This window comes from Anser brachyrhynchus (assembly GCF_964034855.1).
Source record: "Anser brachyrhynchus genome assembly, chromosome: 8".
Classification (NCBI taxonomy): domain Eukaryota; kingdom Metazoa; phylum Chordata; class Aves; order Anseriformes; family Anatidae; genus Anser; species Anser brachyrhynchus.
This window is the reverse complement of record NC_137702.1, coordinates 19,123,575-19,147,128: the sequence shown is the minus strand read 5'-3', so window position 1 is coordinate 19,147,128 and position 23,554 is coordinate 19,123,575. Positions and strand designations below refer to the sequence as shown.

The window sequence follows — 23,554 nt, the reverse complement described above, 5'->3', positions numbered from 1 at the left end:
GCTGCTCTTCATAATGGAAGTTCATGACCTTGTGCGGGAAAAATCTTTCACTACACTCACTAAAGTGTAATGCCATTAAAAATGTGTTTAATACATTGATTTCAATTACATGGTAGTTTTATATAAGATACAGTGTAGTTACATGGTGAAAGAGTTATTTTTTGTAAGTAACTCCAGTTCACAGAATTGGAAAGATGTTTATATGACAGATGCCCTTATTATTTTCCATTTAATGGTTTTTTTTTTGTTTGTTTTTAATAACTATTAGAATTCAGGTTTTATTCCCAAGATTATAATTACGGCGGTGTTTTTTTAATTTATAATTGTTATTCTTTTTTTTCTTTTTTCTTTTTTTTTTCCCAGTAATATAATTTCTTTCTGGTCAAAAAGTATAATAATATTATATATATATATATATAAAATATATATAATATAGTATAATAATAATATAGTATAAATATAACTGTTCCGAAATTTCTGCTTGCACATTACAGAGCTCAATTTAATGTTTTGGTTGCTTACAAAATTATTTATGGTAATGATAAGAAGCAAAAAAGGAAAGAAGATCTAAAACTTTTTAAATATAAGACATTATATTCATACCCCTATTCTCAAATAATAGGAGGAGTAAGAACAACTACACTAAACAGCAGTGATTATCTTCGAACTAAACTGAAAAATATTTAACAGAACAATTAGATTGCTGTTCATCCATTGATTCTGTTTTTAGATTGACAGAAAAGGTATACTGAATCAAGAAACTATCAACAAACGGAGGCTTCCTTTGGTATTGAAAAGGTCATCTTACCTAGACAGTCCATTGGCTAAAAAGTTTTATCAGAAGTGGCCCATCTTAGAATTATGATGCCAAAATCAGAGCTGGTTTATTTGTGTGGAAGACCAAACTGAACATAAGTTACCATTTATAACAGGGTCAAACAAAAGAAGTTGTAGTAGAAATCCAAAGCCAACTATAATATCATTTGTCTGGAAAATTTACCAAGATGTTCCTGGAACTGCAGAGTGTTATATTCTAGAAAAAAATGTATTCTGCAGCTTATCCAAAAGGCATCAAGATTTGATGCACTTTGATGTTGCAGTTTTCAATGAGCAGAGAAGAGAGCATTTCATTTTACTAAAAACAAAACAAAACAAACGTATTTGTTGGATTTTATTTTTATTTTTCTGCTGTACAAATACCTTCTGGCAGCGTGAAAGCTGACACTGGAATCTACATCCCTGTTTGCTCTTTGTGTCGTGTTGAGAGATACAATATTTACTGGGAATAAAAAAGTCTTCAAAAAGTGTCACATCTGTTCAGCTGTCCAACTTATCTTTCACTGGCAGGTTGGCTGTCATCTGCTCTTTTAAGTATCAGCTCATGAGCCAGATGTTTCCACAGGATAATTTTCAAAGTGAAATCATATTAATTATTTTTCCTGCTTATATTCATTTAAGTTGTGCATCAGGTCACCATAGGTTTTCCAAAATGCTATTGAAGCAAGAGCAACTCAACATATAAATATAGAAACATATCACATACACAGAAACAATTGTGAAATGTGGAAATGGACCTAAGCTGACAGGTGAGAGTATGTTTCAGCATTTAGTGGGAGAAGAGAGAATGCGAAAGGAATAAGAAGGGAGAAACAAGCAGCATATTAAAGCAAGCCTGAAGTGCTTTTTACATTATTTCCCAGTATGTTTTCTTAAAGAGAATGTAATATAAGAAGGTATTGAAATAATAGTTGTCTTTCTTGAGTGTCTTTTAAATTTTAGATATTCATTACTACTACTATTTTTTCTTGACATACTATAAATCACTTCGTCTGTCCACTGATAGAAAATACTATATAGACCTGTGTGAGAGCTAGTTTTAGCTAAATAGACACTGCTGCTGAAAACCTTTGCATTTGTGTTTAATGGCTTATCATATTTTTTTTACTTATTTTTTTAAAAAAAAGATTTTGCAAGCACTCATTTCACCTGAAAACAGAACCTTTGAATCCTATAACATTTTTATACCGCATCACCTTTGATTTTTTTATATTTATTGATACTTGACTCTTACTACAAACAAACAAACAAACAAACGACTGTCTTTTAGTATCATAAAAGACACCTATTTGTATCTGTAGGTACCTAAATATCTTTGAAAAGCTTCTATCTAGGAAATGTAATTATAAGATTTCCCTTTAAATCTTTAATGGAAAATGTTTCCTCTTAACAATGTGTACAATTTTGCTTGTCTTGTTGGAGCTTTCCTCTTAGCTGCAGATCATAAATCATTGCAAAATTACTGACAGTTTTTATCACTAACATACTGTACCCTATTCTGGGATTTAATTATATCAGCATCCAATGGCAATACTATAAAAATAGGTTTGTCAGCATTTTCAGTAAATATCCATTTATTAAAGGTAGATGAAAAAATACGTCAGTAATTTCAAAATTGTACCTGCTTGAACAGACACAAAAGATGACAGTTAGGATATTATTTTACTTGTCCAGGGTATGCTTCCATTTTGCATATTTATTTCCAGTAGGAATTCAGGACAATACAGCAACTTGTGTGTATTTTTTAAAGTTCCTATAAAAACAAACAAACAAACAAACAAAAACAAAAAAATACAAAAAAAAAGAAACCAAAAAAAAAGCACAAAACGTCACCACTGGCAGCAAAATAAAATAAACTAAAATAAAATCTGTATTATCCACTTATTTAACAACTAATCATAGGTATGATAAATGGCTGTTGGATAATGAAGTGTTAAATATATTCAGTGCACATAAAGAAGTGCTCGAGGGTGGGAAGGAAAGTTATCAAAAATAATTACCTGCTAGCGGTGCCTCCTGGGATTATAGTAAGTGAAATGATATCATGAATTTTAGATAAATTTTTTTGCCTTTAAGAGTGTTGTGAAAAATACAGAAGTCTTTACAGTAACATGCATAATACATACCATATTTCTTGCATGTTTGTACATCAAGATTTTATTCATTTTGGATTTCTCCCTGGTATTTATTAATAGTTGTTGTTGTTGTTGTCATTCTGATGAATTTATATTGATATATACTGTAGGTGTTTCTAGTTTGGGAAATCATTATTTTAATTTAAACTGATTAAAACCCTTTAGGTATTTCTGTTGGTTCAATTTCTCTGAATGAGGCACTAGTTAGAAAAAATAAAAAACAAAAATTAAATCAGGGATTAAATCAGGTACCAGGGATTGCTTTACTATTAAAATGTCAAATTAATCAGCAAGACTCAGAATTTGACTGGTGGAAACGGTACTGATGGTGGTCACTACTAATTATTAGCTGTTGACAGGCAGGGTAAAATGTTACTTTCAGCATTAGTTGTAATAAAAGGAATCATATCTTGGGCATTCTTCTCCCACTTCATTCTGCAGCACCAAAGTCAATGAAAAGCATTCATATAGCTGGCTGTTGGCTCAATATAATATCCATCGGGAGCACTCTGACTGACATTGTTTTATACATGGATATCCTCCAAATTCAACTTAAGAAGAAAGATATCTCAGCATATTTGATAGAACCACCTTTTCTACCTTCCTCAATCAATTTGTCTTATGAAAAAGAACACGACTTGCCTCACAGTTATGTGGAGAACTCTTTTTTCTTTCTTCTGAGTATGGGAAAGCTTCTTTCTCTGAACCCTAATTACATTCATGCACAATATCAAGAGTCTTTGGCAAGGAAATTATGAGTCAGTATCTTTCTTAACTAACTTACCTTTAATATTCAGAAGAATTCATAGATTTCTCTTCTTTTTTTTTTTTTTTTTCTCTGTCAGCCCAGCTTCCTCTTAGGGATGTTTCCTATGCAAAACAAGCAAACAAACAAATAAACAAAAAACAAACAAAATTATATTGCCTTATTTGGAACTTACTCATATTCTGAAGCTGCAGCCTCCAATACTAGAATTCTGACCCATCTGATCGTATTTTCAGTGCTGTGTTTTATTCTGAATTTATGTTGCAGCTTTCAAAAGCAGAATTCAGCAAAATTCACGTTTTATTATAAATGCTGAAGTGTTTCATTTTCACCTATATTGGTCTTACAAGTGTTATTTTTCATTTCTTTTGCAATTACATTCACTTGTGAGTCAAAATATTAATTGGCAACACTACTGTATTATAGAGGCTTATTATATTTGAAAGAGCTATCCCATTCAGCTACAGTGTTTCATATGCTAATATAAGGAAAACTAAAACAACTTTTCAAAAAGAATGAATCATTGATAAAGATTTTACAACTAGAGTTTGAAAGCCAGGTTTCATACAGTTTTCTTTTATGGTAGTAATCAGCCTCATAAGGAAGTCTATAAAACTTAGGCAACAAAATGAGAGCACAGATGAATCCAAACCATGATAAATCACCAGGGATCAAATTGCAACGCTTATTTTAGCTGAACCAAACATGTCTGAGCTACTGAAAAATCAAATCAAGTGCTCGTGCATCTCAGGGAAAAAACCAACCAACCAACCAACCAACCAAACAAACAAAAAAACAGCACATCAAATGAAGCCCATAAAAGGTAACTAGACAGAGCAGCATCATATTCTGCTGTCAGAATACCTTTTTGGTTTCATCAAAAAACACATATTTCTTTCTTTCACAGAAAAATATCATCTTAGGAGAGATATGCTATATGAAGAAAAAAATCAGTTAATGACAGGACTTCATGTTACACATATTTGACACAAGAAGCACACAAGAGTCTTCCTGACATGAATTTGCCTCATAGGAAGAAATACACCAACAGACACTCTGACTTCAGTTCCTAATTCTGGCATTCTGTTTCAGATATAGTCCTGTTTCAGTTTAATCAATTTCCTAAAGTAAAGTGCAAGGACTTGAGATCTTGTTTTGCTCAGCATGAGAGCACTATGTGAAAATAAGACAAAAGCATAATCATAGAATCATAAAATGACTTGGGTTGGAAGTGACCTTATAGATCATCTAGTTCCAATACCCCTGCCATGATCATGGATGCCAGCAACTAGATCAGGGCATGTCGCGTTAAGGGGTGTAGCCGATTATTACAGCAACAGGTTCTTTGGGTTGCTGGTGATAGTTACTGTCTGCAAAAGCAAGCTAGCATACATGAAATACACAGGTGCGCAGCCTGGAAATTAACGCGTTAGAAGGCACAAAGACTCTATAGAGATTTCTAAGTTTCCTCAGAGACACACAGTATAACCAAGTGTTCAAATCTCACCCAAAGGCGTCCCAATGGGGAGGAAGAGAGGTTCAGCCCGTCAACTGATCCCAGGAGTCAGGAGGTCCTCGAGATGGTGTATTCCCTCGGGATGGTATCTTCCCTCACGGTGGTATCTTCCCTTGACATCCCCTCTCTCTTAGGCCAATTTATATTATTTTCTATCTTTTAGGTGGAGCTTGAGTGACTCTAGTCAAGCATATCTCAGTTATGATTGGTGATTTTCTTAGTTACTTTCACAGGACATCCACAACTTCTCCGGGAAACCTGCTTCAGAGCCTCACCACCCTCTGAGTAAAGAACTTCCTCCTGATATCTAATCTAAATCTCAATTTACATATATATATATATGTATATATATATATATTAGTTTAAAACACTTTCCCTATGTACTATCACTATTTGAGTGTGTAAAAAGTCACTCTCCATCTTTCTTTATGTGGGCCTCCTTCTTCAACTTACCCTGGTGCCTTTGAATGGCATATTCTCCTTCTGTTGTATCATCTGCACCACTCAGCTTGGTGTCATCTGAAAATGAGCTGAGGGTGCACTCCATCCCATTGTCTTTGTCATTGATAAAGGTATTGAAAAGCACTGTTCCCAAGACAGACCTCTGAGGGACATTACTAGTCACCAGCCTCTACCTGGGCATTGAGCTTTTGACTGCAACACTCTGTGTGTGGCCATCCAGCCAATTCCTTATCCACTGAGTGATCCACCCATCATATCCATATCTCTCCACTTTGGAGATAAGGATGTCATGTGGAACCATGTCAAAGGCCTTACAGAAGTCCAGGTAGATGACATTGGTTGGTTCTCCTTTGTCAACTGATGCTGTCACTCCACCACAGAAAGCCAATAGAGTTTTGGCATGATTTGCCCTTGCTGTCTGTCTCAGATCACCTTCTTGGTTTGCCTGTGCCTTGATATTGTTTTCAAAAGGATCTGTTCCATGATCGTTTCAGGCATAGAGGTGAGGCTCACTGGTCATCCTTTCTACCTTTTTTTTAAAAAAAGGGGAGTGGACACCCCTTTTTCCAGTCACCAGGGACTTCACCTGACTGCCATGACATTTCAAATATGGAAAGAAGCTTCGCAACTCCATCATCCAGTTTGCTCAGGACACTGGGCTGCATGGCATTGGGCCTCATAGAATTGTACCTGTTCAATTTCATCAGGTGGCCTCAAACCTGCTCTTCACTTACCATGGGAGAGACTTTTCTCAACCGATCCCTTTCTAGAGGTTCAGGGACTTGAGAAATGTGGGAAGCCTGATGGCCAGTGAAGACAGAGAAAGAAGTTGTTGAGTACTTCAGCCTTCTCCATGTCTGTTGTTACCAGTTCTCATTTCTCATCCATCAGAGGGTACACTCTCCTTGGTCTTTCTTTTCTGACCAGTGTACCTATAGAATCCCCTTCATGTTAGTCTTTTCATCTCTTGCCAAGTTCAGTTTCAGCTTAATCAAATTATATTTGCTACATTTTTTCTAATTCCTCTATATTTATAAGTACTAATCTTAGCAGTGCTGTGTTGATAATAACAGTCAAAGATTATCCATGTGGTATTTCTACAAAATCAGTATTTCAAAGGAGCCCAGATTTTCGACTGAAAATCACTCCATATAGAATGCCAGGGTTTCAAAAGAAATCAGATTCTCATTTAGGCACCTAAGCAGGAAGCTGCCTTCTAAAAGCGCTCGTCTCTCAGCAGCAAGTACTGATAGTAGACAAATTTTCAAAGATCTCTATGACCTAAACATGAGCTCATCTGAACATGCAGGATTAGATCTTATCCCACCTTGAAATCAGTGGGGATTTTGCCACTCAATACAAATGAATCAATCCCACAAAGAGATGGCATCCCTTTAACTGCTTGTGGATGCTGAGCTTTTTAAATATTTCTAGCTTTGTTACTTTTATCTGAAGGTCCCCTCTCTCTCCCCTGCCCTCCCCCCCCCCCCCCCCCCAAGTTTTATGAACAGTTTTCATTATGATTTACTGTACAGAAAAGAAAAAAAAAATCCTTATCATTTAGTAAACAATTGGACAAAGGTCCATAGAAAAATATAACTATGTTAAATTCTAGGTTATTTTAGAAAGTCAGTTTGTATGTTAAATTCTACATTATTTTAGAAAGACGGTATTATAAGAATCAAGAGGTTATCAGTGCCATCATTGCAATGGTGGACAGAAAACCATAACTTCCAAAACAGAACTTCCAAAGGCAAAACAAAAAGGCATATCAATATTTCAGGGTCATAGATGAAATATCAGCTTTACTAGAGTAACAGATCAGAGGTAGACTATTGTTTCCTGGCTATATGCAAGCAACCATAGCTACGGACCCATATACTAGAACTAAAAATGTGTCCTTCAGGTTTCTTCCCACCAGAATTGAAGACTACCTAATACATTTCCATTAGGACTTTAAAATTGTTAGAGACCATAAATTTTGGTGACGTTATTTATTTATATTGGGAATCTGTCATATATGTGGCTCTTCTTTTCTTACTGTAAGATTTGAAGGAGTTCTAATGAACCTTACACCTAATTAAAAAACCAGTTTCTCCCCCCCTAAAAGCACTTTCAGTAGGGAAAAAGCCATCTAATGCACTAGACAACTAAACTACTTATGCAAAGCTGTTCTGTGGGCACATGGCATAAATGGATCTGAGCCAGCACCCATAGCTCCATTATAATTTATATTTATTATCCTAGTACATGCTTCTTCAGTCCAGTTTCTAGACCTCTATTTTAAATCTTCAACTTGGGTGTTTTACACAAGGACTAGATTCAGACAAATGGCAATCCTGATGCCCGATTACAAAAGAAATCAATCAGATGTCATAACTGGAAAGGTACGTGAAGCAAGATAAATATAACAGGTACTACAGCACATGGAATTGCTTACAGCAGGGACACAGCTCCACTTTCATCTGTAAATCACGGGGGATTTTCCTTTTTCTACAAAACATAATTTGTTAAGGAGAAAAAATCCTATAGTTATTTAAATGTACCAGCATATTATGGTTTGAGTTTCATTTTTTTAAGATGCTATTAATTACCACTGACAACTTTCTCCCAGAAAAAGAAGTCTGTAGGGAATAGGTCCAGGACAAGAATGTTTCTTCCTACATTTATGGAAAATCAACTATGTCTCACACTACACAACCACTCCACACACTGTGAGTTTAAAACCCTCACAATGTAGTTAAGGAATTGTTTTCAAACTCTGAAAACTACAAGAATTTGTAGTGGATTGAAAATAGTATTTACATTTAAAAATTTGTACAAAAGTATAAGGAAATGGTGACAAAATACTTGGCATTAAGAAATTGCAGTCAACTGAGAAAAACCTTGTCAAATGCAAATCAAAACCTTGTCTAATGGAAATCGTTACTCACATACATAGGTAAAATTAGATTAGGTCTCCTAGTTGTATCCAGTTTGGGCTCAGTCTATCTGAATTTGCTGAGTGCAGCTGTGAGAGATCGATTTTATATTTCCTTAATCCCATTTTCTGTTAACCAGTGGCACAAGCTCCAGAATTATTTTGCAATCAGTGTGCGCCAGCCTGGTCTCAGAATTTCCACAAAGCCCTTCAGTTTATCTCCAGGACCAAAAACCAAAGGGACTGAGGAACCTGGGGTCTTCCTAGCAATTTCAGGATACACAGTTGAAAAGTATTGAGGTCACTACCATAAAATATGTTCCAAAAGGCAGGGCTGGGTCCTCTAATTTGTGTTGGAGAAGAAACATTTTGAGGTAAGAGATTGATTGATTGACTGATTTACTGAATGGTTATTTGAAAATTCATGACTTCTATAGTTTTTAAGAAGCTGAGCAAGACATGTGCACAGGTTACTTGAGGGAAAAGTAGATGGTAATTTATATTCTCTGACATAACTGTTTTTTATATGTCAATACTTCAAAATATTAATTTAACTCCAAGATCTGATTTAAGTGAAGTCATGATTTTGCCTAAGAAAATTCTTAGGAAACTTAAGGAAACAAAATAAAACTGAAAAAAAAAATAGGCTTTGTTTCTGAGAAAAAGTGATTTGTCTTTGATATGATGAGGCATGATGCTACAGTATTACACTAACAAGTGGAATCATTTCAGACCTGAGTAACAAAAGTGAGAGTTAGCATTTTGTAGCAACTGTCTGTAAGGTGACTTTTAAGCTGATTTCTCTTTTGAACTTGATGAATGCAATTCTGATAACTTAAGGAGTTAGTTAAGTTTATTATAACTTTTTTACTCTTCGGGTATCCATCCATGCCTGGCTCTAACATAGGACAGACTTTAGTCAGAAAGAAAAACACATAATTTGAGAACTGCAAGCAATCTTTTGTAACATTTTAAGTTCTCCCCAGTCTGGTAAGTAGTTGACTGTATTAATATATCACGACTTATTAATATAATTTGTTAATCTGTGTGGAAGACAGCATTTTTGCTCTGTCTCAAACATTGTTTGCAGAATTTCCTACCTAGCAACATAGACCTACCTATCTGTATGGCTAGCACATCTCTTCTTGATCGGCTGGTGCCTGAACAGACTGGAATGCATGGGCAGGACAAAAATGCCAGTATGGCATGTGCTAGGCATGTGGTACTGGGGGAGTCCCTGCCTAGTGGCAGTGGTCTTAACCTATCAGAAATAAGAACATCCATAATGTGATTGCAAGCTATCTCTTGCAATCTATAAGACACCTTTGCTTATATTTCATTACTTTTTCTATCACTCCCTCCTTGTCCTGGTTTCAGTTAGGATAGAGTTAATTCTCCTCCTAGTAACTGGTAGGGGGCCATGTTTTGGATTAGGATGAGAAGAGTGTTGATAACACCTTGATGTTTTAATTGTTGCAGAGCAGTGCTTTCACTAAGCCAAGGACTTTTCAGCTTCTCACTCTGTTCTGCCAGAGGGCAGGCTAGGGGTGCAGCAGGAGCTGGGAGGGGACAGACCCAGGACAGCTGACCCAAACTGGCCAAAGGGGTATTCCATACCATCTGATGTCATGCTAAACAACATATAGGGGTGGCTAGCCGGGGTTAGGGGGGCCGGCTGCTCAGGGATAGGCTGGGCATCGGTCAGTGGGTGGTGAGCAATTGCATTGTGCATCACTTGTTTCGTACACATTATTATTATTATTAATTATTATTATCTTCCTGTCTTAATAAACTGTCTTTATCCCAACTCACAGGCTTCACTTTGCCGTTTGTCTCCCCCGTCCCACAGAGGGAGGGGTGAGGGTGAGCGAACGGCTGTGTGGTGTTTAGCTGCTGGACAAGTTAAGCCACAACACCCGTTCTTAACTTTCACTTCTCTTTTGATATTTTCACACAAAAGTAATAAACTGGTGGACAATATTGGACCTTCCTTATGTCTTAATCTCACTGTGGGTGACTCATGAATGGCCCACTGAGCAATTGGAATGGGACAATCTGGTAATTCAGTTCAAGTTGGCACCCTATGTTTCTGAAAGGAATAAAATAAAAAGAGCATAATGATGAAAACTTATCATCTTGCCATCTGCAAATCTGAATGACAGAAAAAGTGAAATCCACACTGATGAATAGTTAGGTATCTCATGGTGATATGGTTACTATAGCCGTAGGCCAAAAGACACAGTGCACTGTAAAGATACTACCACAATTTAAGAAATATTAAACGAAGCTGTATGACTGGACTGCCTTGACAGCGCAGACAGCCTGCCTGTAATAAATATACAGCAGTTGCGAAATTACTAAGGCATTCAATCAATCACAGACATAAAGAAACCTCTAAATTTCTTCTTTTTGACTTAGCCAGATGGTCCTTCCTGAAAATAGGAAGCAAAACTGGGAGCCGTATGAACTGTAATATTTTTGTCTTGATTCCTTTATATATCATACTGTCAAAAAGGTACTCTTTTTCTTCTATGCAATAAATAGCCTTCAGTCCCCAAATCTGGGTACCTAAGAGGTCTACAAAAATATAGTACAATTTTCCAGAAAAGCAAGAGATTGTGTATACAGTGCTAAATCTAATGTCATTTGAAGAGGACCTGACAGCATTTAGATTTTTCTACTGTTGAGTTAGAACTGATAACCTAGGACAAACACAGAGAACTTGTACCACAAACTAATTCCAGCCTTCAGGTGGTTGAAAGATTTAGATTGTCAGAGCAGACCCCAAAACTTTGGAACTGACTAATAATGGAGCATCCCAGACAAATGAATATGGTACCAAAGGTAGCCTTTATTGTGGATGTTTCTAGTCACTGCTGCAGAGCCTGAGGCATCCACAGAACTAACATGAACTTTGGTTTCACAGTTATTAGGCCCACACAGCATATTTTATTTCTGAAACACCATTTTCCAGTATTTCCTCTACTGAGTCCTGTTTGTAACTTTTGAGGTGTGAGGGGATTTTACATATGTTGTTACCTAATGTAATCCAAAAGGATATTAAAACACTGAAATGACTTTCAAAATCTGTCCCCTCCATTCTATTTAAGCAACCCCATATCCACTGCACTTATTTATTTTCCAAGTAAACAACATAAGATGGTGCACCACTGTACTAGCATTTATTGCTACTAATAAGACAGAATTTCTACATACCATGAAAATTTATGTATTTTTTTCCTTTTAAATAGTCATTTAATATTTCATATACTCTAACGTGACCACCACTTATTTCCAAAAGTTGCTAAGATATTTTTTTCCATTGGCTTGATTGCACACAAACTACAGTGAAACATAGTTAAGAGGAATTGGGCTGCCTGTAAACTCAGTCTTGTTTGGGGACTGCATATGGTAACTGGTAACTCAGATTTACAAAATAATTTACTATTCTCATCTGGAAGAAGCAAAATACAGAGCAAAAGCTACATTGGATCAACAATATATGACTGATTCATATTTATTTACCACCCAGATGATTATATGGTGGAGTTAAAAAAAAAAAGTATGGATTTAAAGTTTTTAAAAATAAATTTACATTTCTTTCCCCTAATGTAACAAATTTCTACTAAATAATTACTTGGATGTTTCACAATAATATAGGATTAGTATATTTTGATATGGCTATTATGACTCTTCAGTTACAGAAGAAGATATTTTCAGAATAAAATGACTTACTGATAATAAACGATAGTAAGGTTAGAAGCAGTGACCATGTCGAAAAGTTCTACTGCCATCAAAAATAGAAAGAGAGAAAAACAGCAAGGAAGGAAGAAGGAAGGAAGGAAGGAAGGAAGGAAGGAAGGAAGGAAGGAAGGAAGGAAGGAAGGAAGGAAGGAAGGAAGGAAGGAAGGAAGGAAGGAAGGAAGGAAGACAGAAAAAAAAGAAAGAAAAAGAAAGAAAGAGAAAGAAAGAAAGAAAGAAAGAAAGAAAGAAAGAAAGAAAGAAAGAAAGAAAGAAAGAAAGAAAGAAAGAAAGAAAGAAAGAAAGAAAGAAAAAGAGAAAAAGTTATTTTCATTTGACCTGAAGAGGTCAGGCAGTTGGACTAGATTGTCTTTGAAGGTCTCTTCCAACTGATCTGTTCTATTCTAATCTATTAAAGTTGTACAATAATGCTTTATCAGAAAAAAAAAAAAATCATTTTGTGGAATGAAATACATTTCATTTTTTCTATATGTTCACTTTTTCTGTGATCAGTTTGTGTTTTTCCTAATGATAGAATGATTTGTGTTTGAAAGGCATTTAAAGATTATCTAGTTCCACCTCCACTGACAACGGCAGGGACACATTGCATTTGACCATGTTGCTCAAAGCCCCATCCAACCTAGCCTTGAACACCACCAGGGATGGAGCACACACAGCTTCTCTGGGCAACTTATTCCAGTGCTTCTTCACCTTGATAGTAAAGAATGTCTTCCATATATCAAATGTAAACATACCCTCTCTTACTTTAATACCATTAGCCCTTGTCCACTAACTGCATTCCCTAATAGTAGGTCTCTCTTCTGCTTTCCTGTAGGCCGCCTTTATGTACTGGAAGGCCGCTATAAGGTCTTCCTGGAGATTTCTCTTCTCCAGGCTGAAAAACCTCAGCTCCCCCAGACTGTCTTCATAGGAGAGGCAGTCTAGCCCTCTGATCACCCTTGTGAACTCCTCTGAACTTGTTCTAATACTTCCATTTCCTTCTTATATTGGAAGCCCAGAGATGAACAAAGTACTCTAGGTGGGGTCTCACAAGAGCAGAGTAGAGGGGGAGAATCTCCTACCTTGACCTGCTGGTCACACTTCTTTTGATGCAGTTCAGGATACTGTTGGCTTTCTGGGCTTCAAGCGCACATTGCTGGCTTGTGTTCAGTTTCTCATCAACCAACAAAATATATATATATATTTTCCCAGTTGTTACCCTCTTTCTCTAAATATTTGATTATATTTTTAAAAATCTTTTAATATTCTTCAGAAAGAGTATTCAATAAATAATTAGAAATGATTGTCCTGACCAATGCCAGTAAAATATCCACGCATTCGTGGAGCTCCTCTGACAAGAACTAGAGAGATATAATTAACTGCCTAATCATATTCAGATTCTTCATTTTTGCAAGTGTGTTCATTAGAAACAATTTAAACACCTAGAGTTAAAAATAAAACTTTTAGTTCTAGGAACTCCAATAGTAAAACTAGTGGGCCCAGAATAATGACTTTATGAAATTAAAAAAAAATAAATTCATTTTACTGCAGTGAGAAAGCAATGCTGCAACATATTTTTCAACTAATCTGTGAAGACCATGGTGTGTGCTTCATGATACATCTTTTCTGTTTGGAAATCCTTCACAGAAAAAATCTAACAACAGAGTTGGAAGCAATGGCACAATTAGAGAAATATAAATTGTTTGCTATCACAGAGATGTGGTGGCATGGATCACACAGCTGGAACACTGGAGTAGAGAACTACAAACTTTTCAGAAGAGATAGGCAGGGAAGGAGAGGTGGGGATGTTGCCCTCTATGTTAAGAAAGGGATAGATTGCAAAGAGCTGTCTCTGAGAAACAGCCACGGACAGGCTGAGCTTGTGAGTAAAAGGTTAGGACTGGACCAATAAGGGACACCTTGTGGTCAGGGTCTATTACAGGCTGCTTGATCAAAGGTAGTCTTTCTTGCTTCAATTACAAGAAGCATCACACATGCATGCTTTCATCCTGATGGGGGACTTCAACCACCTGGATGTCTGCTGGAAAAGCTACACAGCAGGCTGTGAGCAATGCAGGAGACTCCTGGAGTGCACTGAGAACTTTCTGGTCCAGGTATTAGGCAAACCGACCAGAGGAGAAGCGTTATTGGACCTGGTGCTCATCAGTGCAGATGAACTCAGTAAACAGGTTAAGATTAGAGGCAGTCTGGGGTGCAGTAACAACACCCTTGTTGACTTTGTGATCTCAAGGAATATGGGCCTGTCAAAGAGCAGAGTCAGGACCCTGAAATTCCGAAGAGTGAACTTCCAGAAGTTTAAAGACCTAGTGGATGACATCCCCTGGACCACTGTCCTTAGGGACAAAGGAGCAGAGCTGGCAATTCTTTAAGGATGTTTTTTCTTAGAGCACAAGAACTCGTGGTGAATGGAGTTAAATCCAGTTGGAGGCCGGTCACTAGTAGAGTCCCCCAGGGCTCAGTATTAGGGCCAGTTCACTTCAATGTCTTTATCGATGATCTGGATGAGGGGATCGAGTGCACCCTCAGTAAGTTTGCAGACGACACCAAGTTAGGTGCATGTGTCGATCTGCTCGAGGGTAGGAAGGCTCTGCAGGACAATCTGGATAGGCTGGACCGATGGGCTGAGACCAACTGTATGAAGTTCAAGGCCAAGTGCCGGGTCCTGCACCTGGGGCACAACAACCCCAAGCAGCGCTACAGGATGGGAGATGAGTGGTTAGAAAGAGAAGGACCTGGGAGTATTGGCTGATAGTCAGCTGAATATGAGCCAGCAGTGTGCTCAGGTGGCCAAGAAGGCCAACAGCATCCTGGCTTGTATAAGAAACAGTGTGGCCAGCAGGGCTAGGGAAGTGATTGTCTCCCTGTACTCGGCTCTGGTGAGGCCGCACCTCGAGTACTGTGTTCAGTTTTGGGCTCCTCACTACAAGAAGGACATCGAGGTGCTCAGGCGAGTCCAGAGAAGGGCAACAAAGCTGGTGAGGGGTCTGGAGAATAAGTCTTATGAGGAGTGGCTGAGGGAGCTGGGATTGTTTAGCCTGGAGAAGAGGAGGCTCAGGGGCGACCTTATTGCTCTCTATAGGTACATTAAAGGAGGAGGTGTGGATTGGTTTATTCTCTCATATGCCTAGTGATAGGACAAGGGGGAATGGCCTCAAGTTGCGCCAGGGGAGGTTTAGGCTGGATATTAGGAAGAACTTCTTTACCGAAAGGGTTTTTAGGCATTAGAATGGGCTGCCCAGGGAAGTGGTTGAGTCACCATCCCTGGAGGTCTTTAAAAGACATTTAGATGTAGAGCTTAGTGATATGATTTAGTAGATGACTTGTTAGTGTTAGGTCAGAGGTTGTACTAGGTGATCTTGGAGGTCTCTTCCAATCTAGATGATTCTGTGGTTCTGTGATTCTGTAACTCTTCATCCTTCCTGCTGTGTAAGAAAGTGAGCAGGGAGGGTAGAAAACTGGGATGGCTGACCAAGGATCTGCAGGTCAGACTGAGGTGCAAGAAGGAAATGCACAGAGAGTGGAAGCAGGGACACCTGACCTGGGAAGAGTAGAGGGATGCTCCCTGGATGTGCAGGGATGAAATCAGGAAAACCAAGGTACAGATGGAATTGAGCTTGGCAAGGGATGCAAAGAATAACAGGAAGGGTTTCCATAGGCACATTGCTCAGAAAAGAAAGGCCAAGGAGAGTGTTCCCCCTCTGATGGATGAGAAGGGTGAACTGGTAGTGACAGACATGGAGAAGGCTGAGGTACTCAACTTCTTTCTCTCAGTCTTCACTAGCAGGCAGGCTTCCCACGTCTCCTCTTTCCCTGAACCTGTAGATGAGGGCTAGGGAGCAAAGTCCCTCCCATAGTAAGCAAAGAGCAGGTTTGAGACCACCTGATGAACCTGAACAGGTACAAGTTTATGAGGTCTGATGTTATGCTTCACTTCTGTGCATATGAAGATCATTGAACAGACTCTCCTGGAAGCAATATCAAGGCACATGCAGGACATGGAGTTGATCTGAAACAGCCAGCATGGCTTCACCAAGGGCAAATCATGACAAAACTCTCTATTGGCTTTCTGTGGTGGAGTGACGGCATCAGTTGACAAAGGAGGACCAACCAATGTCATCTACCTGGACTTCTGTAAGGCCTTTGACATAGTCCCACATGACATCCTGATATGCATATGATGGCTGGGCCACACAGTGGATAAGGAACTGGCAGGATGGCCACACACAGAGAGTTGCAGTCAAAAGCTCCATGTCCAGGTAGAGGCCAGTGACTAGTAATGTCCCTCAGAGGTCTGTCTTGGGAACAGTGCTTTTCAATACCTTTATCAATGACAAAGACAATGGGATGGAGTGCACCCTCAGCTCATTTTCAGATGACACCAAGCTGAGTGGTGCAGATGATACAACAGAAGGAGAATATGCCATTCAAAGGCACCAGGGTAAGTTTGAGAAGTGGGCACACATGAAACTAATGAGGTTTAACAAGTCCAAGAGAAAGGTGCTACACCTAGCTCGGGGCAATACCAGACATGAGTACCCACTGGGGTACTTATTGACAGCAGCCCTGCTGAGAAGGACTTGCAGGTTCTGGTGGACGAAAGGCTTGACATGAGCCACTAGTATGCAATTACAGTCCAGAATATCAACTGCATCAACAGAGGAGTGGCCAGCAGGTCAAGGGAGGTGATTGTCCCACTCCACTCCGCCCTAGTGAGGCCCCACTTGGAGCCCTGCATCCAGGTCTGGGCCCCCAGCACAAGAAGGATGTGGGACTGTTAGAGCCAGAGGGTCCAGAGGAGGGCTATGAAGATGATCAAGGGACTGGAGCACCTCTCATGTGAAGACAGGCTGAGGGAGTTAGGGTTGTTCAGCCCGGAGAAGAGAAGGCTCTAGTGAGACCTTATTGTGGCTTCCAGTACCTAAGGGGACTTATAGAAAAGCTGGAGAAGGACTCTTTTTCAGGGAGTGTAGTGATAGGCCAAGGAGTAATGGCTTGTTCTACTCTAAGAGAGGATAGATTTAGAATAGGTATTTGGAAGCAATTCTTTACTCAGAGGGTGGTGAAGCACTGGAACATGTTGCCCAGAGAAGCTGTGGATGTCTCATCCCTGGAGGTGTTCGAGACCAGTTTGGATGAGGCTCTGAGCAACCTGATCTAGAGGGGGGCATCCCTGCCAAGGCAGGGGGGGTGGGTGGAACTAGGTGATCTTTAAGGTCCCTTCCAATCCAAACAATTCTATGATTCTATGATTCTACAATGATATGATCTCGTCACCACGGGGTGTACTTCACAATATGTCTTCTGTTTGGAAAGCCTTCAGAGCAAAAATCTAAGAAGTAGCTAATTGCACAGAAAGCATTCACATTGCTGCTCTTATTCAGGAAGAGTGACTTTCCTGAGCCTTCTATTCTGCTAGCAAATCATGAGCTGTATTTTTCCTAATATAAACCTGAGAAATAATTCTATTACAGCTTATCCTCTTGCTAACCAATTAAGTCTATTAACACAATACAAGTCTTGTATAATTACAATTAAAAGTGTGAACAAAGCTGAGACCACATGTTGGTGCAATGAAATGCATATCCTTAAAAGTCAAAGTCTAAAACAATGGGATGGGATTTTCTCCTGTAGCTGAGGAAGAGGGAACATCAGACATCCATGTCCAGAAGCCACAGAAAATGTCAGAATGGCAGAGAACATCATGGGGCTTTGTACTGGGTCTGACTTGAATGGAGTTAGCTTTTCCTGAAGCGGCCCAAATAGTGCTGTGCTCTGCACTTGTGGCTAGAACACCATTGGTATCACACCAGTGTTTTGTCTATTGCTGAGAAGTGCTGGCACAGCATCGACTCCCTCCAACCAACCCCCAGAGCCAGTAGTCTGGGGATGGGCAAGAGGTAGGGAGGAGACATCACCAGGGCAGCTGACCTAAACCAACCAAAAGATTATTCCATACCATATGATGTCACACTTAGCAATAAAAGGTGGGAAAGGGGAAAGGGGAGGAGCGGGGAGGTGTTTATTATGAAGACTTTTATTCTTCTGAACAACCACTGCATGTGTTGAGGCCCTGCTTCCTAGGACGTGGCTGAACATCGCTCCTTGATAGGAAGTAGAGAATAATTTTTTTCCCTTCTCTTTGTGCTTCTGAATGGCCTTTGCTTGGTTTTTGTTGTTGTTGTTTTTTCTCTTTCTTTTCCCTTTAATTAAATTATCCTTATCTCAACCCATGAGCCTTTATTTATTTATTTATTTATTTTTTTAACTTTCTTTTGGGCATACTTCCTTCTCCCCCTCTTCTTTTGAAGAAGGGGAGTGAAAGAGTGCTTGTGGTGGAATTTAGCTGCCCAGCAGTGTAAAACCACCACAGGCTTTTATCTAAAATTATCACAAACAAATCACTGCCTCATGTTTCCTTTGAATATAATGATGATAACAATTTATATTGTGTTGATTGTACAATATGAAATCAATTGTTAAAAGCAAGTGTAGGTTATGCCAGCAGTAGTTAAGTCTACTTGGAATTCAGATCTTGCTCTGTTTCTCCAATATTCGATCAGGTTACTGCTTCACAAATAAATATCTTTTGCTCCTCAAATTCTTTTTACAATTGCACTTCCCACTTTACCACTGCATTTATAAAGAATGGAGGGCAAATAAGAGTGCTGGTTGCACATAGCCTATTAAACACATCAAAGAATTTTTGAAATCTCTTTAGGTGACTATAGTGGTCATGAGGGTCATTTTAGGCAAATTAGCAAATCAAGCAATCTGAAATTCCTCTGCAAATTAAGTTCTTCAGTTTAGGAATGATCAGTCAGATTATCAATTTATCCTTTCTCTTTCTATTTCACTCTTGCAATTACCAGACAATCTAGAAAGATGAACAGGGCTGTGTGTGCTAAAAGTCTTTCACATTGCTGGTTTCTTCTCTCTTTTACATTGAATTTTCATAGTTAATGTAGAATGACTATTCTACATTTCACTTAGCAAATCAAAACCTGCTTTACTTTGAGTAGAGAGTTTAAATAAATAATAAAAAAAAACTGTGTTGATGGACCTTTTGATCAATAGTATCGACAATCTGCTTTCAAAATTCATTTTTATACTGTCAAAACAAATCATCTAAGAAAATAACACCATTCATTTCAGTGGAAATGAAAGTCTGTAATAGTATAAATGACATATCTCTAGATTGTTGCATGCCTTAGAAAATAGATCTGCAATAAAGCAAGTCTAATCCTTGAGAATTTACTTGTAGAAAATCCATAATACTGAAATACTGCAATACTGAAAACACTCTATCAAAACCAAACATAAGGCAAGGCCTGTCTAAAGCACATGTAGTCAAAGTAAAGTGTATTTTAACAAAAAATTACTTCTTTCTGAGTTGCCAGAAGGAAAAGCCTCCAGAGTATTTCTGCTTCTGGGAGGTGCAAACGTTTTTCTTTAACTGGAAGAGATGAAGATTTTTGTTAAGCTTTTACATTTTTCAGAAACCCTTTATTCATCAATGTTCATCAATGTTATGTTTTGATTTAGAGCTTTGCATTCAACATCTTTCCAATGTCATTCAACATCAATATTTTTTGAAAGCAATGTACTTGTTATATGTTTTTGATGATCTCTGCTATTGAAAATACAGACAAAATAGAGAGAATTCCCACTTTTTTTTTTTTTACGGGAAAAGTAATAAACAATCATTTTCTTTTACTTACATCTTCTTTATTTACCATGCATTTTACCCTCTGACTGGATCTGAACTAACAAAAAGATTTGTGGAGGGAAATGGTATCTTCCTTTTTTTTTATATATATATATATATATATATATATATATATATATGTATATATATATATTTTTTTTCAGTATGTCCTCAGGAGTAAAAAACAGAAAAAAGACAACCAACCAACAAACCAAAAATAAAACCACGTCTTTCACGATCCACAGCTTTTTAGAACAGAGATGAAAAATTACTTTTTTTTTTTTTTTTTTCCATAGTCCTTTTATATTCCTGGTATATTTTTAAGTTCAAAAGGTTTATATTAATATTTATGTAGATGAGCAGTACATGGTATTTCCTTAATTTGATTAAGCAATTAAGTGTGTAAGAGACAGAAGTTTTTGTTTTGTTTTGTTTTGTTGGTTTTTTTTTAGAATAATTAGTAGTCAAGCAGTTTACCTCCTGAATTCGAAGGTAGTGAGGGATGCATATGAAAATTAAACTGTTGTAATAAATTTGCTGTAGATGGAATGTGTTATCAGATTATCTGTTTTCTTTATCTTAAGGAACAATGCTTACCAATGAGGAAAACATGGAAAAAATCAACTTTTAACATACAGAGATTGTAAGGGGAAAAAAAAAATAAAATTGTTCAAATGTAAATTTATTATTCAGGAGGGCAAGCTAAACCTTTTTTTTTTTTTTTTTTTTTTTGCCTAAGAATTTACTTACATACATTATGGTCAGCATAGGTTAACTGTCCAGAACCAGGTCTGATTTAGACTTCAGACATGGCTCTTCTTGTAGTGTGATTGATATGTGTTTTCCACTAGAGATGTATCTTATTAACTGAATTCCATTTCAGCTCAGACTTTTCAAATTGCAGGTCTGGAATAAAAATGGTGTAATGAGGCAGTCAACTGCACTTTCAAATAGGGTACATATATAAATACTACATTATAAAGAAAAAAAAATAAATATTTTGAGTCTTAGTGTTCCCAGAAAAGTTTTTGGTTGTTTTTGGTTTGGTTTGGTTTATTTAGCTATTTTTTTATTTATTTTTTTAAGTCTTTCAGTGAACTTGTAGCTTTATTGCATCTATATTTATATTCAGCTAGCAAATTTTTTAAAATATATTCCTCTGTTTTGCCAGGAAGTATTTTATTCAGCGATAGAGTGGGTATCTCTTTAGCTTAGTTGCTCATATCCTAAAATGATTTAACTGGTCCTTGAGATGCTTTAAGAGCAAATGCTTTTGATTAAAGCAGCCAAAAACATTTAATTGCTTCCAAATTCCAAGATCCTAAAATGTCTAAGGTACTAAAACAATGGAAGTTGTTGTGGTCAGTTTTTTTATACCAGCAAGGTCTTTTTTTTTTTTATTTTTTCTTTTCTTTTTTTTAAATAAGCTTGGATTTTCTGTGACAGATAATTTTTTTTTATATATTATTTTATTTTTTTCACACCTGTAACTCATGCAGATCAATAAGGGACCGGATATAAAGAAATAGGAAATATACTTAGAAAATAGAACCACTATATAATTTAAAATGATTTGAATACAAAAGGCTATTTTTCCCCCACTAGATTTTAGCTTAAATTATAAGGGCACAAAGAACAGGAAAGAGATTAAGAAAATTTTAAAAAGTCAAATAAAAAAGAGAAGGGTATTGAGTAGAAGGAAAACTTTCTGTTATGTATACTGATATTGGGGAGTTCCTTGCTCATAGCTGCAGTGGCAGATATATTCTAGCTGAATAACATAACTGCGTAAGAGTAGAAATTTATCATCTGTGTGAAATTATTGAGGAAATAAGTTTCTCTAGACATGTGTGTTTGGTATAACATATATTTGCATTAATTTATTTGAAGGAATGGAGATTAGAATACTGCAATAGTGATGGATTGCTTTAATTTAAGACAAATATCAATTGTTTAAAAAGTTCCCAGACAATTTAGGTGGAAAAAATCCCTACTGCATGTAAAGTACATAGAATAATATAACTGTCTGCTGTTGCTTTTACAATATGCCATAGAAAACTACAATTAAAATAATAGGACTATATAATTCAAGTACCAGAGACTCTAGGGACTAGAAATATCTGGTTCTTCTATGTTCTTCTATGTATGCTTTCAAATTGTCTGATGTTGGCAAACATGACTATTTTGGATACTTTACATATTTTACATTTCATCTTTATACACTTTTAGACCTATAAACTCACTTTTTTTTTTTTAAATCCTGTCTCTATGTATGAAATTTTCTAATGAAGCTCTCATACTTATTAATGAGTAGAAATATCTAACCACTGAACAGTTGAGCTTTTACCAAAAATGTGTTATGTACTGTATATTGAAAAAAGTTTTATGTCTTCAATTCCTGAATTCAAAAGAACACATATTCATACTTTCACTCATACACATACCGTATGCATAAATTTGAGCATATGTGTGTGGTGGGAAGATAAAATCGTCTACAGAAAGTGTTTAGGATTTAGGATTTCTTTTATATTACTCAGATTATTCAAGTCACTTAAAATTAGTGTTAACTAGAAATCTACAAAGATAGCTATGAAAATAAACACACACAATGTTGTTTAGATTTCTCCTGAGAGCTGTGTTTACAATGACATATTTAATTCACCTTAGGCTTCTTGTGATAAAGCTAGACTGCAGTTTTGGGATGAAAGTTTCTGAGATTATGTCATAACAAAATCATTATTAGACAGTTTATAAATAAATTCTTCTTTATAATAAATGCTTTACTCGGAGGGTGGTGAGGCACTGGAACAGGTTGCCCAGAGAAGCTGTGGATGCCCCTGTCAGTGTTCATGGCCAGCTTGGATGGGGCTTTTGGGCAACCTGGTCTACTGGGGATGTTTCTACCCATGGCAGAGGGGTTGGAAATGGATGATATTAAAGGTCCTTTCTAACCCAAACCATTCTATGATTCTATGATTTACCATTCTGGAAAGAGTAGCTCTTGCCTCAAGGCAGTTTCAAAGGGATGGTTTTTTTTAGGTTTGCTTTACTTCATTATTATCTTAAGGAATATAAAATTGATTTCAATTTGTGCAAACATTTCCCAGGTTTGCTATTTTGGGGAGTGGCACTTGATCTCATCTCTTCCATAGAAACTAATCAAACACCTGTAAAATCTTGTTTCCCACAGTTCTTTCCCAAAGATTTTTAACTTGAATTTGCATTTGAAGTTTCAAACTATTGATTAGAACTAGAAAACTGAAGACCTGTACAAAAACTACATGGTTTTTGTAGTAACTTGACTGTCAGATTTCTTGACTGTCTGCTGAACAGGCTTCTTGCAGCACTTCTTATTTCCCACTGTCCAACTCGAATTATATAAAGGCACTCTCCTCACTGACATCTGTTTAGTTCAAGTGTATTGTAAATAGTGGTGTCAAAAACTGCTAGA

General features: G+C 37.2%; 1 long non-coding RNA gene across 1 annotated transcript in view; it reads right to left on the bottom strand.

Annotated features, from left to right (window-relative positions):
* Window positions 1–2,393: 2,393 nt before the first annotated feature.
* The window catches only part of LOC308199431, a 72,716-nt gene continuing 51,555 nt past the window's right edge, over window positions 2,394–23,554 (bottom strand). Inside the window, exons 6-7 of the long non-coding RNA XR_013954641.1 lie at window positions 3,757–3,842; window positions 2,394–2,590 (exon numbers count right to left, since the gene is read on the bottom strand). This is a non-coding gene — a long non-coding RNA (uncharacterized lncRNA). The remainder of the gene's footprint in view (window positions 2,591–3,756; window positions 3,843–23,554) is intronic.